Genomic DNA, 27,434 nt, shown 5'->3' on the forward strand with positions numbered 1-27,434 from the left:
TTATAGTTGTATTGACTATATTGACTATATTAACTATGTTGTGTTAACAATATATTGTATAACTATATATTGAAAAGGCAAAATGCTGTAACTTATTTCAGAAAAAATAATTATGTTAGCAAACCCCAAATTGTACACTGTAGACAGGTCCTAGGAAAAGAAGATTTAATTCATAGTGGACAAGAGGTTAGCTTCTGTTTTCAGCCATGTGCTATTTCAAGAATTAAACGTCATGAATAATACAGGATATAAGAGGAATAGTCTAAAGACGGAAAAGCACATTTTGATTAGGAAAGAGAATTTAAGGCTTAAGTCTTTTTTTTTTAAGGAAAACTGCCTTATTACTATGAGATAAGAAAATTGTTTCCTTCTTTTCTTCCTTGCTTTCTTCTTTTTCTTTTTTTTAACCTTTTTAATTTTGGATATTTGACCTCTAAGCTGAGATGACTGAAAATGCCTCCTCTGGGCATCAACCTTTTTGAAAGACTTTTTCCCCCTCCCTAAGGGCTATTTGTCTCTTGGAGGCATTGCCTACATTACTCACCAAGAGGCAAGCATTTGTCCTTGCACTAAATGCTGACGTCTCCTGATAAGAGGGAAGCTGCAAAGTAGAAGAATTGAAGGTCAATATGTTGATAGTGGTCTCAAGAGCATTGATGTACATTTGTGTATTGGGGAAGGGGAGAGAAGCTTGAGAGTGGGCCAGTGGGGAGGGGTAAATATTTTGTGATGCTGTCTACCTATGGGCTTATAAAGTTTACAGCTGCATTAGGAGGACAAGCATTACCATTAGCATGAAAAGTAGGGCAGACCTCAGTTGCAAAAGCTTCTAGCCATACACATAGGGCAATACGTAAATGATACACCTTATTGCATTCACCCATTCACCCTCCCCTGTTCATGCTAATTGGAAATTTCAGTCCATTTCAGAGAAGTAACACAACTATCGATCATTTTCCCTGGCACGAATCTTCCTAGAGCTCACGCACTAGCCCATGTGTCTTAGATTTAATATCTGATCACTAGCTGGATTGAAGCCAAGAGGTGGTTCCCAAAGTTGCTGCACATGAGAATCACTTGGGGAACTCTGAGACCTCCCTGTGCCCAGGCTCCTCCCTAGACCTACTGAATCAAAATCTCTGGGGCTGGGACCCAGACACCAATGTTTTTCTTAAAAGCTCTTTAGGTCATTCAAATGAGCAGCAAAGCTTGAGAAGCAGCCCAATAACGGGAACAAACTTATTTCACACAGATAAAGTGGGGCAATTCATATGTTAAAAGAACATGAATATATGTCCATGCCTCTCTCACGCCTTGTCACAGTTTACCCTTCCCCCTCCCCATATCCTCAAGTCCGTTCTCTAGTAAGTCTGTGTCTTTATTCCTGTTTTACCCCTAGGTTCTTCATGACATTTTTTTTCTTAAATTCCATATATATGTGTTAGCATACGGTATTTGTCTCTCTCTTTCTGACTTACTTCTACACTGTTGGTGGGGATGTAAATTGGTGCAACCACTATGGAAAACACTATGGCAGTTCCTCAAAAAGCTAAAAATAGAGCTACCATGTGATCCAGCAATCTTACTCCTGGGCAAATATCTGGACAAAACTATAATTCGAAAACATACATGCACCCCTATGTTCACAGCAGCACTATTTATAATAGCCAAGACATGAAAACAACCTAAATGTCCACTCACAGATGAATGGATAAAGAAGGTGTGATATATATAAAATGGAATACTACTCAGCTATAAAAAAGAATGAAATAATGCCATTTGCAGCAACATGGCTGGACCTAGAGACTATTATACTAAATGAAGTAAGTGAGAAGGAGAAAGACAAATACCATATGATATCACTTATATGTGGAATCTAGAATATGATACAAATGAACTTATCCATGAAACAGAAACAGACTCACAGACATAGCACACAAACTTGTGGTTCCCGAGGGGAAGGGGGAGGTGGGGGAGTGATGGATTGGGAGTTTGGGATTAGCAGAGGTAACTATTATATATATGATGGATAAACAACAAGGTCCTACTGTATAGTACAGGGAACTATAGTCAATGTCCTGTAATTAACCATAATGGAAAATATGAAAAATTATATATATGTATAACTGAATCACTTTGTTGTACAGCATAAACTAACACAACATTGTATATCAACTATACTTCAGTAAAATAAATTTTTAAAAAAAGGAAAAAAACATGAATATATATATATATACATATATATATATATATTTCTTTTTTTCCTCTTTATTCTGTTTGTGTTTCAAATAGGCTTTTTTTTTTTCCTTCTGCAAAAAGCGTTATTGTTTCCATTTGGTCCAAGGCTTGGGAGAGGGCTCCAGGGCGGTTACAAAGCTGCCTAGTAGCTGCAGAGCAGGGCTTCAGGCAGAAGCTCTGATGCCAGAGGGGCTCCTCAGAGGCCGCTGGACTTCAGAGACTCCTGTTTGTGCTCGAGGGTGAGCCTTTCAAAGAGATACTCGCCCAGCACAGCCTGCGGACCAGCCAGCCTGCGGAGGTTGGTCAGGTGGTCGCCCATCTTCTTGATGAGTTTCACCTGCTCCTCCAGGAAGCGGCTCTCCAGGAAGTCACAGAGGTGGGAGTCTGCGCGGGCGGAAGCCAGGGCGCGCAGATCTGATAGTGCCTGGTGCAGGCTCTTCTCCCTAAGAATGGCGGCTTCCACAGCGTCCTGGGTTTTACCCCACTCATCTTGAGAAGGCTTCCGCGCATCCTGGAAGAGGGCGCGGCCACAGCACTGGTTTTGCATTTTCAAGAGACGCTGGGCGCCCTCACACGTCTCCTCAGCCAGTTGGCGAAAAATGTGGCCCACACTGTCCAGAGTCCCATTGTTGCTGTCAAAATAGAAGCTCAGAGAGAGGTAAGTGTCCCCAGATGCATGTTGAACAGGCGGTGGACGGCGGCCTCCACCTCGATGGAATAATTCTGACGAACCTGGGAACTCGTGGTTGATCAGTGATGAGGAGCTAAGCTCAAAAAACGGTGTTGGCCTGTCCTGGAGGCTGAGGATAGCTGAGTGGCTGATTCCAAAGATTGCGACAGGAAGAAAGGTTGGAGGGTGGTCGGGGGCTGGAGCAAGGAGCGTCCCTGGGTCTGTTCATTCCAGACACTGTTGAAGCAGAAGACAGAACTGCAGGACTGCCGAGCGCACTGCCTCAAATAGGCTTTGATATAAATGAACCAGAAGTCCAAGCAAGGACAAAACTTACCCTTCCCCCCACCAAAATAGCTGGCGATACTAGAATCTAGACCTGGGAAGGGATTCTTCCATTACTTTCTGAACATTCCAAGCCACTAGAGCAGTGGTTCTCAAAGTATGGTCACCTTGTAACCAAGCAGTACCCTATGGGGCCTTCCTAGGACAGACCCATCCCCCATATCCTCTGCTGTAGTTCCTCTCTGAAGTACTCAGATAATAGTATCTCAGGCATATTCCTTGAGTTTTCAGATGCTAAAAACCACCACCCAATGGAAGAAATTAACTCCTTGATGATCATGAGCACGTAGCCCCCAGACCTTCTGGCACCTAAGGATGGATAATGTTACCTGCCCTGTGGCCTCCACATCAACCAATCAGAGGACTGTGCACGAGCTGATCACATTCCCTGGGACGTCCCTCCCTCACCTGGCCTTTAAACATGCTTTGCTGAAATCCTTTGGAGATTTCAGGGTGTTTTGGAACTCGGGCCACCCCTCTCCTTGCTCGATCCTGCAATAAACCTTTCTCTGCTCCAGACTCCAACCTTTAGGTTTGTTTGGCCTCACTGTGCTTCAGACACACGAACCTGCATTCGGTAACAACCTGACCAGTTTTACCAGCGTCCCCTGATAATGTGTCAGATATTCAAGTTTTAGGGCCCTGTCTCAGCCCTATGGAATCAGCAGCTCTGGTGGGGCTCAGTGATCTCTGTTATAACAGGCCCTCCAGATGATTTTTATTCACCTTAAAGTTTGAAAATATCTGCATTGTCAGCTGGCCAAAGCGTCCACCAGCAGGTGAAGGGGAGTGGTGCCTGGAAAAGATAGGGACCAGCCAAGGCAAGTACAGCAGCATTTGCCGTGGTAGTAATGGAGAATGCCTTTTCTCCACTGGTTGGCACAGACTAGGATCTGGGAGCAGTGGCAGGGTTATTTAGGATGCTTTACATTTCAATGTAGAGGGACCGCTGTCCTGGTTTGCCAGGGACTTCCCCTGTGTGAGCACTTAAAATCTCATCCTGGCAAACCCCTTAGCCCTGGGTTTGAAAAACGTAGGGAATAACATGAAATTTAGGGGAAACATGATCTAGGTTTGGGGCAAGTCACAAGTGCTAATTAAAGCTAAGCAAGTATGGACAACACTAGCGTTCTTTAGCCCTTTGCGGGGAGGTAAATCTGATTGGGTGAAAGGACTTACTGTTAAGAGATCTTTGTAGAAACATCCCCTTCTGCTTAGTCCGCTGGTTCTCAGTTCTGGCTAGACATTGGCATCGTCTGAGGAGATTTAAAATGATTTTATTGGTCTACGATGACCAACCGTCAGTGTGAGGGTTTTTAAAAAGTGCTTCAGATGATTCTAATGCACAACCAAATTTAGGTGCCACTGCTTAAGCTTTTGAACCGCTGCTGCATATTTTCACCTCATCTTCCTATGAGAATATCCAACTGTAGTTGAGGTTTGTTTTTTTTTCTTTTTCTTTTTTTAACTGTCTTACTATAAGATTTACTGTCTTAAATAAGGTTGAATGTACAGAAAATCTTGCTAGTCCATCTGGTATAGCTGGATACTTAGAATAATATCGTTAAGATATATACCATTTAAGTATTGTGACTGGCCTTTTTGAAATTAACATATGCATTGAATTAGTATGTTCTCTTTTGAAGTTGTTATGTTGGGGAGCTATACCTCTAATCTGCTGCCATTGCTAAATATCTGGACACCTCTTATTAGGAATTGCTTTTAGAAATCTTTAGGGATTAAAACCAAGATTGCTGTATTATTTGTACTGGAACCACAAAAACCTCACAGAGTTCCCCCGCTGTACCTTCTACCCCCATCTCTAACCCTTGGCAACTTCTAATCTGTTCTCCATCTCCACGGTTTTGTTATTTTAAGAATAATATGTAAACATAATCATGAATTACTTAATCTTCGGAGATCGGCTTTTCAAAATTTTTCCCTCGGCATCATTCCCTTGAAGTTCATTTCAATTTTTGCATATATTAATAATTTGTTCCTTTTTGTTGCTCGGTAGTATTCTATCATAAGATTTTATCACAATTTGTTTCAACATTCATCCACTGAAAGACATTTGGGTAGTTGCCAGTTTTTGGCTATTATAAATAAAACTGCTATGAACATTTATGTGTAAGTTTCTGTGGGAACTTAATTAAGTTTTTGTTTCTTTTGGATAAATGCTCAAGAGTACAATTACTGCGTTGTAGGGTGAATCTACTTTTAGGATTAAAAGAGACTGTCAAGCTGTTGATCAGAGTGGCTAAACCATTTTATTTTCCCACCAGTGATGTGATATAATTTTTCTATGTACTCGCCAGCATTTGATGTTGTCACTATACTTTAATTTTAGTTACTCTCTGACATCTCATTATGGTCTTAATTGGCATTTCCCTAATGGCTAATGATGCTGAGCATCTTTTCATGTGCTCGTTTGCCGTGTGTATATTCTCTTCCATGAAATGTGTGTTCCTGTCTTCTGCCTATTTTCTAGTTGGATTTTTTTAAGTTGTTTGGAGAGTTATTATAGATACAAGTCATTTGTCTCATATGGGATTTTCAAGTATGTTTTCCTACTGTGTAATTTGAGTTTTCATCCACTTAAAAGGATCTTCTATGAAGCATTTTTAACTCATTTTGATGAGATCCAATTTATCAGTTTTTGCCTTTATTGATCATACTTTTGGTGTCAAGTCTAAGAATTATTCCCCTAGTTCTAGATGCCAAACATTTTCTCCTATTTTTTTTCTAAAAATGCCCTGCTTTTACATTTCAGATTATGATCCACTTTGATTTAATTTTTGTGTAAGGTGTGGAGGTTAAGGTTCATTTTTTGTTTGTTTGTTTTTGTCGAGGGATGTCCAACTGTTTCAGTACCATTTTTTGAAAAGTCTATTCTTCCTTGATAGCTTTTGCACTGCTGTCAAAAACAAGTTATATGTATTTATGTCAGTCTATTTCTGGGTTCTCTATTCCATTCCATTGATCTATGTATCTACCCTCCATCATTACTGCAAAATCTTGAAATTGGGTAGGTTAATTCCTCCCATTTTCATCTTCCTTTACAAGTTGTTTTAGCTATTCTTCAGCCTCTTCTTACCATATAAATCTTAGAATAAGCTTGTCTAGATCCACAAAAACCTTGAGGGCATTTTAAGAGTAATTGTGTTAAGCCTCTTAACTTGGGGAGAATTGACATCTTTATCATGTTGTGTTTTCTAATCCATGAACAAGGTATGTCTCCCTATTTGTTTGGGACTTAAAAATTTTTCTTCATCAGCATTTTGTAATTTTCAGTCTAGAGGTCCTATAAATGTCTTATTGGGCCTATATTTAAGTATTTATTTAGGTCAGTTGTAAATGGCATCACATATGTTTATTTAAGCTTCTACACATTTGTTATTAATATATAATTTGATAAAATTGTGGTGATCTTGTACTCTAAATCATTTACAAACTAATATTATTTCTCAAGCTTTTTGTGGATTCCTTGGTATTTTCTCCATTTAGATTATCATCTTATCTTCAAATACAGACAGTTTTACTTTTCCTTATTCAGTATAATAGGATATATTACTATTCAACATTCAGTAGGATATGTTCCTTCCTATGCAACGTAGTAGGAATAGTCCTTTTATCTTTTAAATAAACTTTTTAAAAATTTAACTTTTAAATTTATGTATTTATTTATTTTTGCTTTATTTTCTTACTAGAACCTCCAGTGATATATATAATAAAAGTGGTGAGAGCAGATATCGGTGCCTTGTTTCTGATCTTACAGAGAAAGCATCCAGTCTTTCACAGTTAAATATAATGTCGGTATAGGTTGTTTGTAGATCATCTTTATGAGTTTCAGTATGTTCCTTTTCTATTCCTAGTTTGCTTGGAGTTCTTTTTCTTCTTTTTTTAAAATCATGAATGGGATTGGATTTTGTCAGATGCTTTCTCTGCATTAATGGATAGGATCACATGACTTTTCCCCCTTAATCTATTGGATATGGTGGATTACACTGTTTGATTTTCCAATATTTAACCAACTTTGCATAACTGGAATAAATCCCACTTGGTCATGGTATATTATTCTTTTCATATATTTCTGGATTTAATTTGCTAATATTTGACTGAGGGTTTTTCAGCCAATTTCATAAAAAATATTGGTCTGTAGGTTTCTTCTTTCTATACTATCCCTGTCTGGTTTTGGTATCAAGGTAATACTGGCTTCATAAAATTAATTAGAAACTGTTCCCTCTACTTCTATTTCTTATCAAATCATGTAAAACTGGTGTTAATTCTTTAAGTCTTGGGTAAAAGTGAAACATCTAAGCCTGAATATTTCTTTTGGGAGTTTTTAAATGAAAAACCAGTGTTTCTAATGGTTACAGGAAAATTGAGATTATCTATTGCATCTTGGCTGAGTTTTGGTAGTTTTGGGTGTAGAAACATTGGCCCATTTCATCTACATTTTTGAATTTCTAGTGTAGACTTGTTCATAGTAACTTGTCCCTCATTAACCTGCAGGATATGTCATGGTATCCCTGGTTGCATTTCTGATATCTGTGATTTGTGCCATCTCTCTGTTTATCTTTATCAGTCTTTCTAGATCTTTATTGGTTAGATTGTTTATTTCAAAGAACCAGCCTTTTGTTTCATTGATTTCCCCCGCTATTTTCCTGTTTTCAGTTTCATGGATTTCTGTTTCATCTTTATTATTTCCTTCTTTCTGCTTGTTTAGTGTTTTTTCCTCTTCCTTTTTTACTATTTTAATATAGAAAATTAGATTATTGCTTTGAAATATTTTCTTTCCCAATTTAGTGCTATAAACTTCCCTTTCAGCATTGCTTTCACTTCATTCCGCAAACTTTGATCTGTTATATCTCCATTTTCTTTTATTCTATGCATTTAAAAATTTTTTCCTTGATGCTGTCTTTTTTACCCATGAGTTATTTGGAAGTGTGATGTTTAGTTTTCATGTGATTGAAGATTTTCCTGTTGTCTTTCTCTTATTGATTTCTAGTCTGATTCCATTATGGCTAGAGAACATACTCTCTCTGATTTTAATTCTTTTAAATCTGCTAATGTTTTTTTATCGCCCAGTATATGGTATATGAGTGAATGTTCCATGGACACTTGAATATGTATTCTGCTCTTACTGAGTGTGTTCTTTAAATGTCAGTTATATTCCTGTTGATTGATGATGTTTTCAGTTCTTCCATATCCTTGCTGATTTTTCTCTCTGGTAGTTGTATAAATTGCTGTATTGAAGTCTCAAATAATAATTGTGGATTTAAAACTTTCTCCTTTTACCTTTTTCAGTGTTTGCTTCATGCATTTTGAAGTTCTGTTGTTTGGTGCACACACATTTAGTATCACTAGGTCATCTAGGTGGATTATTCCTGTTATCTTTATGTAATGACCCTCTTTGCCCCTAATAATTTCCTTTGCTCTGAAGTCTACTTTATCTGATAGTAATATAGCCATTCCTGCTTTTTCTGATTAATGTTCACATGATATATCATTTTCATCCTTTTACTTTGAACTACCTATATCATGATGTTTAAAGTAAGCTTCTTATAGACAGTATATAGTTGGATCATGCTTGCGATTTTTTAATCTACTCTTCCAATCTCTGTCTTTGACTTGGTTATTTAGATCATTTACCGTTAACGTAATTATTGCCATGTCAAAGATTTGGTCTACCATGTTATTTTTTGTTTTGTCTTTTACCTTAGTTTCTCAATCCTGTGTTTCCCTTATTTTTCCTTCTTGTGGGTTACTTAAACATTTTTTAATAAGTCCATTTTAATTTAATTCATTTATAATCATTTGTGTATACTGTTTGTATAGTTTTCTTAGTGGTTGCTTTTGGCATTACAGTATACATATGTAACTTATCATAGCCTACTGGAATCAGTGTTTCATTACTTCAAGTGAAGTTTCAAAATTTTACTTCCATTTAGGTCTCTTAATATTCCCCAGTTTTAAAGTATGATTTTCTGTAGTATTTCCTTTCTCTACATTGAGAACCCCATCAGATGGTGTCATCACTTTTGCTTTGACCATCATATAGAATTTAAGAAACTCATGAGGCTAATGATAGTCTCTTATATTTACCCCATTTGTTTTCACCCATTCCATTGTTCCCCTTTCCTTTCTGAAGTTCCCAGTCTTCTGTTATTGTTTATGTTTTCATAACAGTAGGTGATGTCTTGGATTTCCAGTGCAACTGGATATGAGTTTCAGGAAACACTGAGCCTGGCTCACTTAATGCTACTGAGTTGGAGGGTTTGTATATGTTGGGCCTGTTGGCACAGCAGATGCTAGCAGATTAGACTAATGTTGATGGGACTAGTGCCACAGGAGGATGGGTTCCCATTCAGGCTATGCTGCTGCTACAGTAGATCAAGTCCCCCTCTACCCCAAGTGTGGGCCAGTGACCTGCTGCTGTCACTGCTTTGTATTAGGCTCCTTTTGCCTCAGGTGTGTGGTGGGATCCCTTGGAAGCTGCTGCTGCTGCTGCTGCTGTCAATCACAAGGTTAAATTCATTTCAGAAATACTTAAGTATAAATATATAGCCTGGCTCTTGTAGGACCTCTGTATTTTTTTTTATTGCTTTCATACAAATTATCCCAAATTTAGTGACTCAAATCAACGTAAATTTATTACCTTACAAGTCTGACTTTGGTCTCAATTAAGTAAAAGTGTTGGCAGGATCGACAGATGAATGGATAAAGATGTGGCACATATACACAATGGAATATTACTCAGCCATAAAAAGAAATGAAATTGAGTTATTTGTAGTGAGGTGGATTGACCTAGAGACTGTCATACAGAGTGAAGTAAGTCAGAAAGAGAAAAACAAATACCATATGCTAATACATATATATGGAATTTTAAAAAAAAGAAAAAATGGTTATGAAGAACCTAGGGGCAGGGCAGGAATAAAGACGCAGCCATAGAGAGTGGACTTGAGGACACAGGGACGGGGAAGGGTAATCTGGGATGAAGTGAGAGAGTGGCATGGACATATATACACTACCAAATATAAAAGAGCTAGCTAGTGGGAAGCAGCCACAAAGCACAGGGAGATCAGCTCTGTGCTTTGTGTCCACCTAGATGTGTGGGATAGGGAAGGGAGGGTGGTAGGGAGATGCAAGAGGGAGGAGATATGGGGATATATGTATATGTATAGCTGATTCACTTTGTTATGAAGCAGAAACTAACACGCCATTGTAAAGCAATTATACGCCAATAAAGATGGTTAAAAAAGAAAAAAAAGTGTTGGCAGAGCTACATTCTTTTCTGGAGGCTCTTAGGGGTGTTTCTGTTCCCTGGACTTTATCCGCTTCCAGTGGTCACTTGTAGTCCTTGACTCAGAGTCCCCTTTCTCCACCTACAAACCCCAAAATGTTGCATCTCTCTGATTCTGCTTCTATTAGGACATCTCTCTCTTTCTCTTTCTACAGTTGGGAATGGTTTTCTGCTTTTAAGGACTCATGCAATTAGATTTGTTCCATGAGGTAATCCAGGATAATCTTTCTATCTCAAGGCCTGTAACTTCAGTCATATCTGCAAAGTCCTCTTTACCATGTAAGGTAACATATTATTGGGTTCTAGGGATTAGGGTGAGGGCATTTTTAGGAGCCATTATGCTGCCTACCACACCCTTAACAAGTGACCTTGAGAAAATTACTGAGACTTTAAAGCCTTACTTTCCTCAAACATAAAATGGAGAGAAAGATAACTAGTTAATATCATGAAAGTGAAACAGTATATATGAAATCAACTAATTCAAAAAATAAGATTTCTTCTTTTTCTTTATGATTGGCATGATTCTCAGAGTTCAGTTACTTGAAGAGTTCCTTTTTTTGAAACAGAACTAAGGAATTTCAGGGTTCAGGTGCTGTAAGATTGTCTGAATTATCTGAGTAACAATTAGCTAAGCACACGTGTAAAGCATTTGATTTACTCCCTGGTGTCCTTTATCTTCTCATCCCACTAAATCCATATCCCTTGTCTAGCTCCAGCCAGTAGAGTCAGAGCTTGTTTTACTGTTTAACTAAAGTTCAATTTAAGTTTGCTCTACATCTCCAGATTCTCAGCCCTGGTTGCATATTATAATCACCTGGGGAGATTTCAAGACCTACTTGATGCCAGAGTTTTACCTATCATGGATATTTGAAGAGGGACCTGGAATGAAATGCTCTAGCTTATGGTTTGGGGAGCCAAATCATAGTCTACACTGAGCCAAATCATTTGCGAGATCACCTCTAAAAAGCAATTTATCTGTGGTGACTGATGCTCTTCCTTTGTCAGTATGCTTGTCCCTCTTTGGGGGAAAAGAAGAAGGGGAAAAAAACCCCAGCGGTTGGGCTCCCTGAATTATAACCTGATGCTGTGGAATTAGTGTTGGCTCAGAGAGCACATCTTCGGATACCCATTCTCTCGCCTGCTTCCTTGCATGAGCTTATATCCTTGGGCAGTTTTTCATCCACCACCCTCTTTTGCTTCTAATCTTAGCAAGTAAAGTGTCTCCTTAATGAAACAGCATTTCATGAGACTTACTGGGAGCATAGGTCTGTTCCAGACCTATCCTATGTTAGCTAAAGCAGATATAAGTGATGTATTTTTAGCATTCATCCTTGTGGGTTGGAGAGAGAAGACAGAATTTTATCCTTTAGGTGTCATATGACTGGGCAAATGGGCTCATTCCCTCTACTGCCTACCATGTAAAATACTGAGGGTGTTACCTCTAGAAAGTATCTTCTAGGTATCAAAATAGCTCAGATGAGTCATATTTCTCAGTAAAAGGTGACAAAACTATGGCTTAGGTGGTGAATTTTCCATGTCAATTTGTCTGGGCCACCATGCCCAGTTATTTGGTCAAATATTATTCTGGATATTTCTGTGATGGTGTTTTTGTGTTTTTTAAAATTTTTATGTTTTATTTATTTATAATTTTTGGCTGCATTGGGTCTTCGTTGCTGCACGTGGGCTTTCTCTATTTGCAGCAAGCGAGGGCTACTCTTTGTTGTGGTGTGCGGGCTTCTCATTGCGGTGGCTTCTCTTGTTGCAGAGCATGGGCGCTAGGTGCACGGGCTCAGTAGCTGTGGTGCATGGGCTTAGTTGCTCCACGGCATGTGAGATCTTCCCAGACCAGGGCTCAAACCCGTGTCCCCTGCATTGGCAGGCGGATTCTTAACCACTGTGCCACCAGGGTAGTCCCTGTGATGGTGTTTTTGGATGAAATTCATAATTAAATTTGTGGTGGACTTTGAGTAAAGCAGATTATCCTCCATAATATGCATGGGCCTCATCCAATCAGTTGAAGCTCTTAATAAAGACTGACCTCCCTGTTGCAAAAAGGAATTCTGCCAGAAGACTTACAGAAATTGAACTGCAACTCTTCCGAGAGTCTCTAGACAGCCTAACCTGCAGATTTTGAATTTACCAAGCCTCTATTATTGTGTGAACCAGTTGTTTAAAATCTCTCTCTCTTTCTCTATCTTTATATAGATATGGATATCTAGATCTATATCTGTCAGTATATATGGGCACATTGTATACACATGCTGTTGGTTCTGTTTTTCTGGAGAACCTTGACTAATACAGTGGCCCATATAAATAAAAGGACGAACCCAAGTTCACCCAGGTAGAAAGTAGTACAATGAGAACTGGAACTTAAGGCCTCATGACTCATTCAGCTGTGAACACTGACCCAGAACTGGCGTCCGCACACTCTGGCCCACTGATCAGATCTCGCTTGACTCCTGGTTTTGTACATAACGTTTTGCTTGAACACAGCCGCATCCATTCGTTAACGTATTGTGCATGGCTGTTTCTGTGCTACAGCAGCAGATGGGCAGTTGCAATGGAGACGTATGGTACAGAAAATCCAAAATATTTACTATCTGAGCCTTTACAAAAAAGATCTGCTGACCCCTGCTCTAGGATGCCATCTGATTTCTGGTAGCACCGAGGAGAATAATTCATGCACATTGGGATAGACTGTTAATCTCATGTCCTCCTTAGGTCAAAGATCTCTTAAATGCTCACCCTTGCAATAGCCAGCTTGGGGAGCATTGTCTGAGGAGGCAGAAATATTTCTTGCCAGGTCTTTCGAATCCACACTGCTCCCTGACTATGGTTCTTAAAACCTATTTTTTTAAAAAATTTTTATTGGAGTATAGTTGATTTACAGTGTTGTGTTAGTTTCAGGTGTACAGCAAAGTGAATCAGTTATACATGTACATATATCCACTTTTTTTTTTCTTTTTTCAGTACGCGGGCCTCTCACTGTTGTGGCCTTTCCCGTTGTGGAGCACAGGCTCCAGACGCGCAGGCTCAGCGGCCATGGCTCACGGACCCAGCCGCTCCGCGGCATGTGGGATCTTCGCGGACCGGGGCACGAACCCGTGTCCCCTGCATCAGCACGCGGACTCTCAACCACTGTGCCACCAGGGAAGCCCCACTTTTATTTTTTTTTGGGAGTCTTTTCCAAATAGCCCATTACAGAGTACTGAACGGAGTTCCCTGGGCTAATAAGAAGAGCAGGTTCTTACTAGTTATCTATTTTATGTATAGTAGTGTGTATATTTCAGTCCCAATCTCCCAATTTAGCCTCCCTGCCACAATCCCCTGGTAACCCTAAGTTTGTTTTCTACATCCGTGCCTCTACTTCTAAAACTTGTCTATTTTAACCAACTACCACTCATTGCTTACTGTCTCTGGCTTCATGTACTTGATAATAAATCTACTTCTTGTTCTATCCTGGATGACATGTTCCAAGGACTGAGATAATATCTTATTCTACATAATTTGTCCTTGATATTGTCTATCTTGGGGTCTTCATCTATGTCCCAAAGAAGACAGTCACTCTGTCTTCTAGTACTACTACTAATACCCATTTTATGGCATGAATTTGACCCAATGCACTGAACTATCCCTTTAGAAGCTGTATGCAACCTGTCACTGGGTTTTAGCACAGGGGTAGAACTCAGATTAGTGATCATATATAAACAAATCTACTTGACCAGAAACTTTTTGTCTCACCATTTATTACACAAGTAACTTCTGTCTTTGCATCTATGATGTAAATATTTTTAATTTCCTAAATTATCTGAAAAATTATTTAGAGCTTCCATTTCAGTAGGCATTGGAATTGCTGTGTTATGACTATTTCATTATTTTATTTCCAAGTGTTAAATTAGGCTTCAAGCTTTGGCCAAGAGTAGACAGGAAAGCGTTTCAAAGAAATGAAGAGTGGGAAAAACTTCTGATGCAAGGGAGACTTAATAAAGATTTGATTTTGAATCAATAATTTATAATAAAGGTTTGAGTTTGAATCAATAATTTATGTCATTGCAAAATAGCTCCCTGCTAAAATTCCATTCTTTGGTAATCATTAAGTACAGAAATTAACAATCAAAATATGCAGTGATCTTCTTCATTTTCTAAAAACAAACCTATATCTAGATGAGAGGAGAATTCATCTCATAACTCAGGCTCTGGACTTACGACTCCAAGTCCTGTCTTCTTTCAACCATACCTGCTAAGTTTCTGTCTAACTTCTTGAGCATGAGGTAATGGCGTCAGCTTTCATCCCCTTCCTCAGTATATAGCTTGGTGAGTATGAGTAAGGGATCTAAAACTTGAGAACCTGGGTTCAAATCTTGACTCTAAAAATTTACTTGTTGAGTACTCTTGAGCATGTTATCTGTTTTTGCCTCAGTTTTCTCCTCTATAAAATAGAGATACCATTACTTCTCTCAGGGAGTTGCTATGAGGGTGAAAGAGAAAATTCATACAATGCAAGAATTTATCAGTTCTTTGAACACAATAAATACCGAAAAATAATGTTAGCCATTATCAAGGCCCCCTCATTTTATGGATAATATAGATTAGTTTATATAGGTCTAATATTTACATATGCATAAACATTTTGTACCTATGTGTGTGTATACGTTCTTCTTAGAAATTGGGCAGTCAACATTCACATCTAAAAATCTGTGCTCTGTGAAATGTAGATATCCTGTGTACAGACACAGTGCTATAGTTATCTATTGCTACATAATAAAGAAGTCCAAGCTTAGTGGTGAAATAAACAAAAATTTTAATATGTGCCCAGATTTTGTGGGTCAGCAATTCAAACAGTACACAGAGGAGATGGCTTGTCTCTACTCCATGACTGATATCTGAAACCTCAGCTCATGAGGATTCGGATGGCTGGAGCTGGAATCATCTAGATAATTTTAATTCACATGTCTGGCCCTTGAAGACTGGGCCCAACAAGGACTGTTGACTGGAGTGCCTATAGATGGCTGCCCAGGTGGCTTGGACTTCTCATAACGTGGTAGTTAGGATTCAAGATAGAGTATTCCAAGAGAATGAGTGTCCAGGGTTGAAGCATTCCACGAGAATCATGCAAAAGCTGCATGACCTTTTATGACCTAGTCTTAGATGTTACATAGCATCACTTTCATTATATACTATTGCAGGCGTTGGAGACCTTTTTCCATAAAGTGTCAGACAGTCAATATTTTAGGCTTTACAAGCCATACAGTCTCTTTTGCAACTACTTAGCTCTGCTGCTGTGATGTGAAAACAGACACAAACAATACATATACTAAGGAACATGGCTGTGTTCCAATAAAGCTTCATTTATAAAAGCTGGTAGAGGCCTAGACTTGGCCCACCAGCCATAATTTACTGACCCCTGCTCTATTGTTTGAAGCCATGGAAAGCCTGCCTAAATTCAAGGGAAAATGCCCACATCTGGATGCGAAGAATGGCAATGAATCTGAGACCCTGTATTAAAACCACTACATATGGGATATTTATAAGAGGATCTGTCTGCATACCTTGTTTCTCCCATGTATGCTGGATATGAGGTATTGGGACATCTTACATCTCCGTAAGCCTGGGTCAGGGTCAAAGTTGGAATCTGAACTCAATGACCTTGATTTCTGGAATAATCGGTAACTCTAATTATGATTTGCTTACACTCCTTACCCCAATAAATATACCACAAAAGGTAGATTTCAAGTAAACAATTGCTTTATGGCAGAGTTTTATTAAGTCTCCATTGACTGAATTATTCCATTTTGGTTGGAAAGCATGAGCTTTTTTCTTTCCTAAAGAGATCTGCAACTTTTCAGATGTGGCATTTCATTCTACTGAGAGGATGATGTAGGTTTTTATAAACGGAAAAAGCAGGGCAGGCTGAGCTCACTCATATCGTACTAGTGCTTAAAGGACTAACTGAAACTGGAACACAGGCTTCCAGGTTTTCCTGTCCTGTGCTCTTTCCTGTAGGTGCCATTGTCTGCTGGGTCTGGCAGTAATAATTTCTGACCTTTACCTCTCTACGCTCTTGTGAAGGGGTTTGGGGCTTTGTTAGCTTTCTTATGAGTTTGTACTAAATTGTGTCCATAAAGTGGGCTGAATTCCTCAGGGAAGTATGATAGCTGTTAATGTGTTATTACTGCAAATGTTGTGTTGGTTACCTTTTTTTCTTTTCTTTTGTCCAGTTGTATCCTGAACTTAAAAGTTATATTATCCGAAATGAAAGATGTGCATCTGGTAGAAAAGACTAATTTAAGGGATGAAAATTCCTGATGATTGCTTCAGTCAACCCTTAATACACACCGAGCTTCATTAGTAAATAGACAACTCTCAGACCATTCCCTTGGAAGAGGTCGCATAATCAGCCTTTGTGTTGATTTCGCATTCTGTTCGTAGAGACAGAACAAATTAGAATAATTAGCTGGTACAGGAAAGCACAAAGAACTTTCTTCTGTTTTTGTGATGCATCCCGTAATAAGGGTTGAACATGAGACTGGAGGTAAGAACGTGAAACTCAGAAGGGCAAAGGAGAGAGGATATTGTTTCTTTGAAAATATTCTTTCAGTGTTGGCCCAGAAGAAATATGAAGCTGAGGAAATTTTTTTTTAATGATGATTTTTGTGTTGATGATGTGAGTGTGGAATTAGTAAGAATCAGGAAGCAAGCATCCTTTTCCACCAAGGACTTGGGAGCAAATGAAACCATAAATACTCCCCGCTCTTGGAAACCCTTTTGGAGCAGTAATCAGAGAAGGGTAAAGGCAAAGCCTCAGGGCAGAGGTGTTCAGAGCAAAGGGATAGGAGGAAAACAAAAGGAGAGTGGATATGTTTAGAGCTGTCATTTTGAAATTTACCTGCTTCTGATTCAGTGCTGCTTTGCTGCTGTTGGTCCAGTGGAAATCCTCAAAGCAGGAGCAGCCGTATTTTAAAATAATAAGGTTAGAGCAAATGACTTTAATCCAGGTCTCTTTAGCTCAAAAGCACAGAGGAGAGTGTGAGGAAAGAGTGAGGCCACAAGGAATTGTTCACTGGGTACCTTTTCCCCAAACCTCACTAACTGGGAGAAACTGACCACTGGATTATGTGCCTTGAAGGAAAACAAAAATGTTGAAAGCAAAGAGTGTGGAGCTTGTTTAGAAAGCAAGCTCTATCCTTTGGTCACATGCTGATGATAATAGCATTGGCTGAGACCTGACCATTTACAATGAAGGCACTTCTGTAGGTAATAAGTTCCAGGAGGGCCCGAACTGAGTATGTCTGTTTCAGCATTTAGCATGGTTTAGCATCTGAGAGGCCAGTACATTATTGGCATATAGTAGACTTAAAAATGAATATTTGTGGATTGTCTGAATGAGTGGATGTGTGTGATTCATATCCTATTTGCAGGTCCTATGCCCTACAGTGGATTTTCAGCGTCAGGTTGTGAAAGTATTTATGACGGGGATTGGCATTGTTCCCTATCTAATGGATAAAGATTACACATGAAAGGACTTTACACTGACAGCCCAACAGCCTCATAGGAATTACTTAACAAAAAAATAAAATTGGATTCTGTATAATTTCTGATTTGTAAGCTGGCCAGAACACTGGTATTTCAGCCAGTCCTCTGGTAGTTCCGATGACGTCCCCATGATCACCCAGGCATAATCAGAATGGCTTTAGGATTTGGGAGCCAAAATGTTCCTCAGTATTTACGGCATTGCTAGTCCATTTAAGAAAATGGACTATTGAAAAAATAGCTTCAGACACAATATGGCATTATATGATTTAGCATGAAATCTGAGAAATATACATGTTATCTGAAGCCTGCAATGGTAACGTTCCCTCTGCTATTGAAATTATTGTCTTTAAACAAAGATTCTACATCAGTAATGCTGTATATATATATATTTTTATGATATTCAGGTTAATTTCCTATTCTAAGAAAGTAATTGGTTGGTTGGTATGAGAGATGGTGTGGCTGCGAAGGTGAAAAGTATTATTTTGTTGTAATTTCCAGCTACCTAAGGATGGGAGAGGCCCAGGACACTGCAGTCAGTATATTATGTGGAGCAGGTTATATTGTGGTTTATTTATGAACTTTTACATGTTTATTTTCTATGCAAGTTTGTGTGCTCCTTTTTGAGTTTTGGTAGATAAGTGTTTTGTAACTTTGGAATACTTGGAGTTTATATATATATATATATATATATATATATATATATTTTTTTTTTAATGTAGTAGTTAAAGCCGTGGAGAGTGTACTAGTCTACCTAGGTTCAAATTCTGGCTTTACCCTATGACTTCCCTGTGGCTTCCTCTGCTCATCTATTAAAAAGGAGGATAATAAGACCGCTGTGGTGAGTTACATACTAAGTGCTATTTAAGCATTTGCTATAATGATCATGTATACTCGAAGGCAAGGAACTTGCCCCTTGATCGTCTCTGTATTCTTAGTGCTTAAGAATTCCTAGTGCTTTCCTAGTGCATTGTCTTAGGATAGAGATAGCTCAGTATAGTTCTTCTCACTATAAAGTACTGTTACGTTGAAAGTCTTTGCTTGTGTACTGATAATCTACGACATATCTGCTGAGGACAAGGAAAGGAATAGTTTTAAAAGTGCAATGGATAACAAAAGATTGTATGATGTAATGCCTTTATTATGTAATTATAAAACTAACAAATGATCATGGTAGAAAATTTGAAAAACTCCTAGACAAAAGAGAGATCAACAACATTTGGAGTAACTTTCAGAGTGTAGAGCTGTCCATGAATATTAGTGCTTTCATATTTTCCAGGACTTTCAGTAGACTCTGCTTCTTAAGAGTCTATTCATGATATTTTACTTTAATGATGTTTTCATCATGGGGACACACACACACACAGAAATCTGTTAAAAAAAAAAGAAAGACATGTAAATCACTGATGTTTCAGATGGCCACATGAAATAAAGTGAGAAAGGTCAACAAGCTGAAAGAATGTGGAGTAGCATCTCCTTAATTGCTTACATAATTCTGATAATTACCTCTGTGGATAAAGTAATTAATGGGGAATCTAATTCAAGAAAAATGTATGAACTTCAAGCCTTCTCGAAGCCAAGTATTTCTTTCCACAAAAGGTTACTTTCCTTGGCCGTGCTTCCTTATTACCTGACAGGGAAAGAGTATTGTATGGCAAAGGATCTTCCTGAAGGAGGGCGCTTCCCACACTGATTGTCATAAGTGACTTAGGGATTACTGTTGCTGTATTACCAAAATCTTAAACTAGGATATTTTTGACAAATGCGGTCCTTAGTTAATTTTTAGAGCTACAAACTGTCAGATGGCTCTGAAATAACAATTGTCTGGCTATTCTTCAGGGTGATCACAATATGGAAATGACCTTGAGGTATCACTAAAAAGCAGGAAGGTGTGAGTCTTCCTTTGGTTCCAGAGTGAAATGCGAGTTGGAGTTGGAGTTGGAAAAGAGGCCCACAACCAAGTGATAGAGAAGGAAATGTGAGGTCATCAGTGAAAAACCAGGTTTAAGTTAAGGTGAAGAGGCATGAGGAAATGGTCAACTGTTACAGTATTACAAAGATCATCAAGAAGCATATCCATGAATGTGGTTTGTATTGCAATCTGCTGAAAAAGAGACAAATATCCTGGCCTGGCCTTCATGGAGATTGTATTTTATTGATTCTGATAATAGATTATTGTTGAAAAGGGCCTCCTATAAATTATAACCATGCAAAGGCAGCAAGATAATTTTTTTTCTTTATGTATGTGTTTCTCATTCCTACTCACTTCTATCTTAGGGGAAGAGAAAATCACAAAAAGCAAAAATGTCAATTCTCAGCTATTCATTTTCAAAATAATTTTTTTTCCAAATTCCACTGGAGGCAATAAATAGGGTAACTGTTAAGATTTGTAAGGCTCAAAAAGCTAGATTTTTACAAAGTGTCGCCAAATTTTATTCTATAAATAATAGCTTTGCAAAGAATATATGGTGATGCAAAGTTGGAAAAAGCTGGTTTTTCTTCCGTGAATGGCTTCACTGTGTTGGGAGAAGAGGCACAGAAGAAATCAAAGAAATTAAACATGGGGTGAGTTTTCCTGATAGGGGGACTCTAGTGCTTTAAAATAGACTAGATAATCTATCTAGGGATAATCTGAGGGTAGAACAGACCAATGCCTCATTTCCAATCTGGTACCCTGGAAGAAAACAGTGTATTTTCTTTAAGGTCTTGAGAGGTTTTTCTTCTGCTTTGTTTTCGTTTTGGTTCATTTTGTAATCAACCTTATTAAGGTATCATTTACATACAATAAAATGCAGACATTTTTAGTCAACGGCTCAGTGACTTTTAATTAATGTATACATTTGTATAACTACCACCCCCATAAAGATAGATAACAATTCTAAAACCCTAGAAAGTTTTCTCCTAGGCTTTTGCAAAAGTATCCCCATCTCCCACCCCAAGGCAACCACGGATCTGTTTTTTATCTTTAGAGATGACTTTTGCCGAGTTTAGAATTTCATGTAAGTTGAATAATACAGTGGGTGCCCTTTTGATCTGGCTTCACTTGCTCAGCATATAGTTTTTGAGATTCATTCATGTTGGGATGTTTTAAACCAGGACTTTAGCCTGGGTGGCTGATGTTGTCTGAAGGCACCTATAGGTACATCTGAGTCTCTGGCATTGTCACTGTCTGTTCTTGGCTCAGTATTTTCAACTTGACTAAGAAGCACAAGGTTGAAGTAAGGAAGATCATTGTCAGTATAATGGATGTGAAGTGGGTTCTGTTATATAATATTCTCAGCATAAATTGATCTGCTTGGAATCATTGTGTTGATAATGGACAAGGATACTCCTCCTCCAAAAACCTTGATACTATAAAACTTCTAAAGGACGCTGTCCTAGGACTCTTTTAATTTTCATGTTTTGGGAAACATTTCTGGAGAATTCAAATGCTCGCAACCTGAAAGAAACAATTATTCACCTGAAAGCTGACTCTGCTAAAGTTGAGTTGTCTGACCTTTACATGCTGATAGAACCCAAATAGCCTTGCAAAACAATGCTCTCTTGTTGGATATAAGCATATAGATTGTTTAAGATGGAGGTGTATATGCAGTAAAGTGAAAAAGCAAAGAATCTTTGAGTTTCCCTTGCTGGGTTTTTTTATTTTTTCATTTAAGTTTGTATAGCGTATGCTAATAATTCAGGGAAACCTCAGGTTAGTTTTAGGTCCCCTCTACATAAATGTTGAAGTACTCCATATCCACCTTTCTTCTACCTTCCTTCTTTTCTTCCATCTTTCCTTTCTAACTTCTTATAATCCATTATACTTAATCCTGCATTTGCTGAGGTGGCAATTAGTGTATGAAAATACTGTGAAATTTTGCTGTTCACAATGCATGTTGACCAAATTCTATATTGAGAAAAGGTCTGAATTTACCCAGAGTAACCCTTTCTCAGCGTCTTTGAATAAAGGGCATAGAAACTGGGCTATATATAATATCCTGACAGGTATGTAGAACTCATAGCAATTGCCCTAAAGAGCTTACCTAGCATAGATGCATATGAATGCATTTAATAATTGCTTTATTGGCAGCAGTGCCAACATACACAGTCTGTTTTATATCATTCTCATTACCTGCTGTTTACCACTGTATACATTGCTAATGGTGTGGTTTCTATGGCTTGTGAATTTCACGGCCAAATAATATGTAATCTATTGCACACTTTAGTGTAGAAGATGGAGACTCCATAACTTTTCGTGTGCTCTTTGCCCCTTTAGAATGTATTACACTGAGATCAGGCAAAGTAATAAATTTATTTCAAATGTGCGTGATAGCTAAACATCAATTAGGACTGATGGGCAATATTGCTGCTTCCAGCAACATAACAGTTTTTAAAGACTAAGCCATTGAACGTGGAGTCACTGAACATGGGACTCAGTTCACTGGGATCCTTCTTAGAAAAATAAAGGACAACTTGAATTGGATTTGTGTGGCTTATTCAAGTAGTAACTAATCACCTACATCTTGGTGAACTTAATTTGTCACAATTGTTTGGTATTTTATTAACTCTCTTCCCCTTTTTCCCCGACTCTCACGAGAACGGATCATGAGTATCTTAAAACATACTAAGTCGTCTTCCATCCCTGTTAATCTAACTACAAAAGCACACTTTCCTTATCCAATGTAACTTACTGTCTTTTAGAGTGGCTGGGATTTTAATTCTCTACAAAATTAAAATCAGCAAAGAGAAACATTTTCAAAGAGCCAGCACATTGTAGCGCTTTAGAAAGAAGACTTTAGAATTAAGGGCAACTATAACATTTTATAGCTAAAGCACCTGAGGCCTAAAGTAGGCAGGTAACCATCGAGGTCAGCGAAAGGGGTTGAAGATCAGGTTTCCAGAAAGAGTCTAGAGGGACTCAATCTGAGCAGGTCAGAAACTGAAAGGAGGCCACGAATGTTCTGGGAAGGCTGGCATCTGGCCTCAAGTGTGGGATTCAGACAGGGAGCGGACCCGGGGGGAACTGAGCTTCTGCAGTAGGCAGAGAAGTCCACCTCCTCTCCGGAAAGTACCACTGACATCAGGGAGTTGAGGGGAAAGAGCAGAATTCCAGTCCACCTGAGAAAGCAGGCCAGTCTGATTAACTCTGAATTTAGGCTTATTTCAGATACTTCTTGAGAAAGAATTTGGACAAGAGCAAGTCCCACGCAGCCTCTTTTAAATCCATGCCCAGTATTTTCTGGTGGAGCTGCTTAAACCCTCCAAGTGACTCCAGTATTTTAATTTCGCTCTGTATTTAATTCCGACAGTTCTATGATTGATTATTTAATGGGCAAATAAGTAGGGTCACAAAAGAGTGTGAATGTATTTTACAGGATGAGGATGGGTGGAGTGGAGCAGTCTGGAATAGGACACCAATAAAAAGGGATGTTGGTAAAGAAGAACGTCTATTAGACATGGAGAGGAATTCGCAAGGAAATTAGTGCCTGACACCACGCCCTTCTCTCTGCATGTTTAGAAGCTAGTTTCTAATTTTATTTTCATAGGAGATGTGCCTGTGATGAATTGTCTTTTACCTCCACACTATTTATCACATGGACATATTGTGAAGTTTGTGTGAGAGAAAGCAAGTATTAGAATGTGTCGTGCAAGGAGCTATAAACACTTCCTGGAACAATCTAGGGTAGAAGGAAAAGCAAAGGAAGGTGGAAACAAAGGAGAAAGACAGCTAATGATGCTGGAGTCTCCCGCTGGGATTTGTGGTATCTCTTTTTGAAACTAAGTACAGAAAGTCAGAACTTGACTGATTGTTTCCTCATCACGGTTTGTTTTCAGTTTTGCTTTTTTCTTGCTCTCTCATCAGTTATTCCAGCCATTGCTATGTCATTTTCAGTTTCAGTAAGCATGCCTATCTTGTTTCCATTTGCATTATTCATGCAAACGTTGATTGAACTGATGACCCCGAGTTATCAAGGAAACATTAGATACACCAGTAGATACATTTCTTAATTTTAGAAAAAAATTATTGAGTGAAGGTTAAAATAACTCCTCTTAAATTTGTCATTTTAAAAAAACTTCTCCTAACATACAATACCTCATTGCCTAACAATGCCAGATAAATGAAGAATTCCTATGTATTCATGAATGCAGGCTAGTCTGTATGTTTTTTGGCAGGTATGACCGTTAACAAGGGTAATGGCCTGGTTTGCTGGCCATGTCCTGTCTCCTAGATAGTTGTAGGTTCTGTTGTCTTTCAGTTGGTCCATTGGATATCAGAGGTGAATTTATAAAACTATACTTCCCTTTACACTTAGTTTTTTGTTTTGTTTTACTTGAAGTATAGTTGATTGACAATGTTGTGTTTCAGGTGTACAGCCAAGTGATTCCGATATATGTATTTCTTCTTCAGATCCTTTTCCATTATAGGTTATTACAAGGTATTGAATATAGTTGCCTGTGCTATACAGTAGGACCTCGTAGTCTATCTACTTTATATATAGTATACACTTACTTTGTGTGATCCACGCTGGTCAGACCACATGATTATTTTCACTTCTGATATAATTTTTTCAGGTCCAACCTCAAATCTTTGATAAGAAGATATTTTTTAGCATGTGTGTGCTCTAAATCCAACAGTAGTTAGCAGAGATATGGTTTTGCACTAGGTATTCTTCGCTTTTTTGTTCTCGGCCAACCAACTGAAAGTTCGCTTTTATTTTCTGGTTGGTTTGCTAGATGTTTATGACTATAATAAAAGTCTTACATTTTGTCTAATATCTTAAAACACAATCTGAATTAGCAATGGGTATTGTGCTATTCATAGGCGCTGTGATATAAATATTGTATAAGTGAGATGTAATGCTTGGTGTACATAAGGGTTCAATAGTCCACCGTGAGAGTGCAGCCTTTTGAACAACCTCAGTGATAAGTGGGAACCACTTGTCCAAGACTTTTATTTAAGATGCAATACTCATTTCTATCCCCTTCAATACATTTTAAGTACCCCAAGCTAGAATAATGGGGCTAGAGGTGCAAGAAGAATATTATACCAAACAGGGGCAATATAAAAAAACATTACAAAGTTTCCTTATTAAAAATATAAGTCAAAAACCTAAATACACTATTATTCCACAGAGTTTTAAGGTATATTAAAAACATTGTGATAGGATGTTTCAAAAATTATGGTACAATCCCCTTCTGACACCCTCATTCCTAAGTCACCACTTCAGCAGGACTGGGCTTTGGCATACTCAACCCACATGATGAGACAATAGCAAAAGAGCTTGATGGCTCAGTTGCCGAGGACTAGCCCACTAGGTTCTGAAGACAAGTGGACCAGGTGCTCCCACTGTCCAAGCCAACCACCGAACCTGTGAGTGAGGCTGTCTCAGACCAGCTCTCACTCAGCTGATCCATCAGTTGACTAAAACTGCATGAAGGAGCCCAGATAAAACCAAAAGTAAAACACTACCCAGATGAATCCAGTCCCAAATGGCCAAGTAATTGCTATTTTAAGCCACTAAGTTTTTTGTTGTTTTTTTGTTTTTTATATCTTTATTGGAGTATAATTTCTTTACAATGGTTTGTTAGTTTCTGCTTTATAACAAAGTGAATCAGTTATACATATGTTCCCATATCTCTTCCCTCTTGTGTCTCCCTCCCTCCCACCCTCCCTATCCCACTCCTCTAGGTGGTCCCAAAGCACCAAGCTGATCTCCCTAAGCCACTCAGTTTTGAGGTGGTTTGTAATACAGCAAAAGCTAATCTATACTATAATACAATTTGGTCAAGTGGGTTTATCCTTGAGAATGCAAGGTTGGTTCAGTATCAGCCAATCAATTCATGTGATTCACTGTATTAGTTAAATAAAAGGAGAAAATCATATCATCATTCTTTTTAGATAGAAGAGATAAAAAGCATCCCATGAGGTTCAAAATCTATTGGGTAGGGTAAATTTTATAAAACTAGATCCAAATAATAACTATCTTTCCTTGATAAAGGCTATATACCAAAAATACATGGCACATGTATACACTAACAAAAATTATTATACTACTAATTTTTTTAAAAAATTAGCATTTCCTTTAAGGAGAGAATTGAGATGAAGATTTCTAACATTACTGGTCTATTGGAACCGACCTTTTTGGAGCTGTGTATTGAGAGAAATAGAAAGAGAGAAGGTTTAGAAGAATATAGATAAAAATGTCATATTTATAGATTGTTTTGATTATGTATGTCATTGGAAACACAGGAAAATCAATAAACTATTAAATCTAAGAAAAGAGCTCAACATAGGGGCTGGAAAAAAATTAATACACCAAGATCAATTGTGTTCCTCCATAGCATCAATATCTAGATACAATACAAGATGAATTTACCATAGTAACAAAACCTATAGAGAGTATGGGGTTTCACCTAATAAATTATGCAGAAAATCTTCATAATGAAAACTTTATTAGAGGACACGAGTAAAAGAAATTTATATCACAGGTATGGATGAGATGACTTACTATAATAATATAAATGTCCTTATATTAATCTATAAAATTAAATGCAACTGTAATAAAAGGCCAAGCTTTTTTTTTTTTTTTGAGGGACAGCATAAAAAAGTGATTCTAAAATGTATCTGGGGGACTTCCCTGGTGGCGCAGTGGTTGAGAATCCGCCTACCAATGGAGGGAACATGGGTTCAATCCCTGGTCCAGGAAGATCCCACATGCCACGGAGCAACTAAGCTGGTGCACCCCAACTGCTGAGCCTGCACTCTAGAGCCCACGAGCCACAACTACTGAAGCCCACGAGCCTGGAGCCTGTGCTCTGCAACAAGGGAAGACACTGCAATGACAAGCCTGTGCACCACAACAAAGAGTAGCCTCCTGCCCCACGGCTCGCTGCAACTAGACAAAGCTCACACGCAGCAATGAAGACCCAATGCAGCCAAAAAAAGAAAAAAAAAGAGCAGATTGCTCTATCTCCTATAAAAAAATTAAAATAAAATAAAATTAAAAAAAATTAAAATAAAATTAAAAGAATAAAGTTCTCCATACAGCTAAGGTAGTTTTGAAAAATAAGCTCAAAATGGAGAATGTGCCCTACACATTAAGATATATTGGGAAGTCATGATAGATAAGAACTGTGTGATGCCCTTGGAAGAAATAGCAAATAAGAAAACAACTCAAACAGGTGGCCTAGAAATAGAGCTATATACAGATAGAAAGTTGGCACATGAAAGAGATGGAATCATAGTCCAATGGAGGAAGTTGAATTACAGCTTTTGGGGAAACAGTCTCATTTTAAAAAGAGAGATGAGACTGGATCTTAACCTAGTGATATCACTTATGTTGTACCCAGTCCTATATAGCT

General features: G+C 38.2%; 1 protein-coding gene and 1 pseudogene across 1 annotated transcript in view; one reads left to right on the top strand and one right to left on the bottom strand.

Annotated features, from left to right (window-relative positions):
* LOC132507802 (centrosomal protein of 78 kDa-like) overlaps positions 1-27,434 on the top strand; it is a 106,219-nt gene that overhangs the window by 58,244 nt on the left and 20,541 nt on the right. The window lies entirely within an intron of this gene.
* Positions 2,288-13,058, bottom strand: LOC132508394 (ferritin light chain-like; annotated as a pseudogene).

This window comes from Lagenorhynchus albirostris, chromosome 17 (assembly GCF_949774975.1).
Source record: "Lagenorhynchus albirostris chromosome 17, mLagAlb1.1, whole genome shotgun sequence".
Lineage (NCBI taxonomy): Eukaryota > Metazoa > Chordata > Mammalia > Artiodactyla > Delphinidae > Lagenorhynchus > Lagenorhynchus albirostris.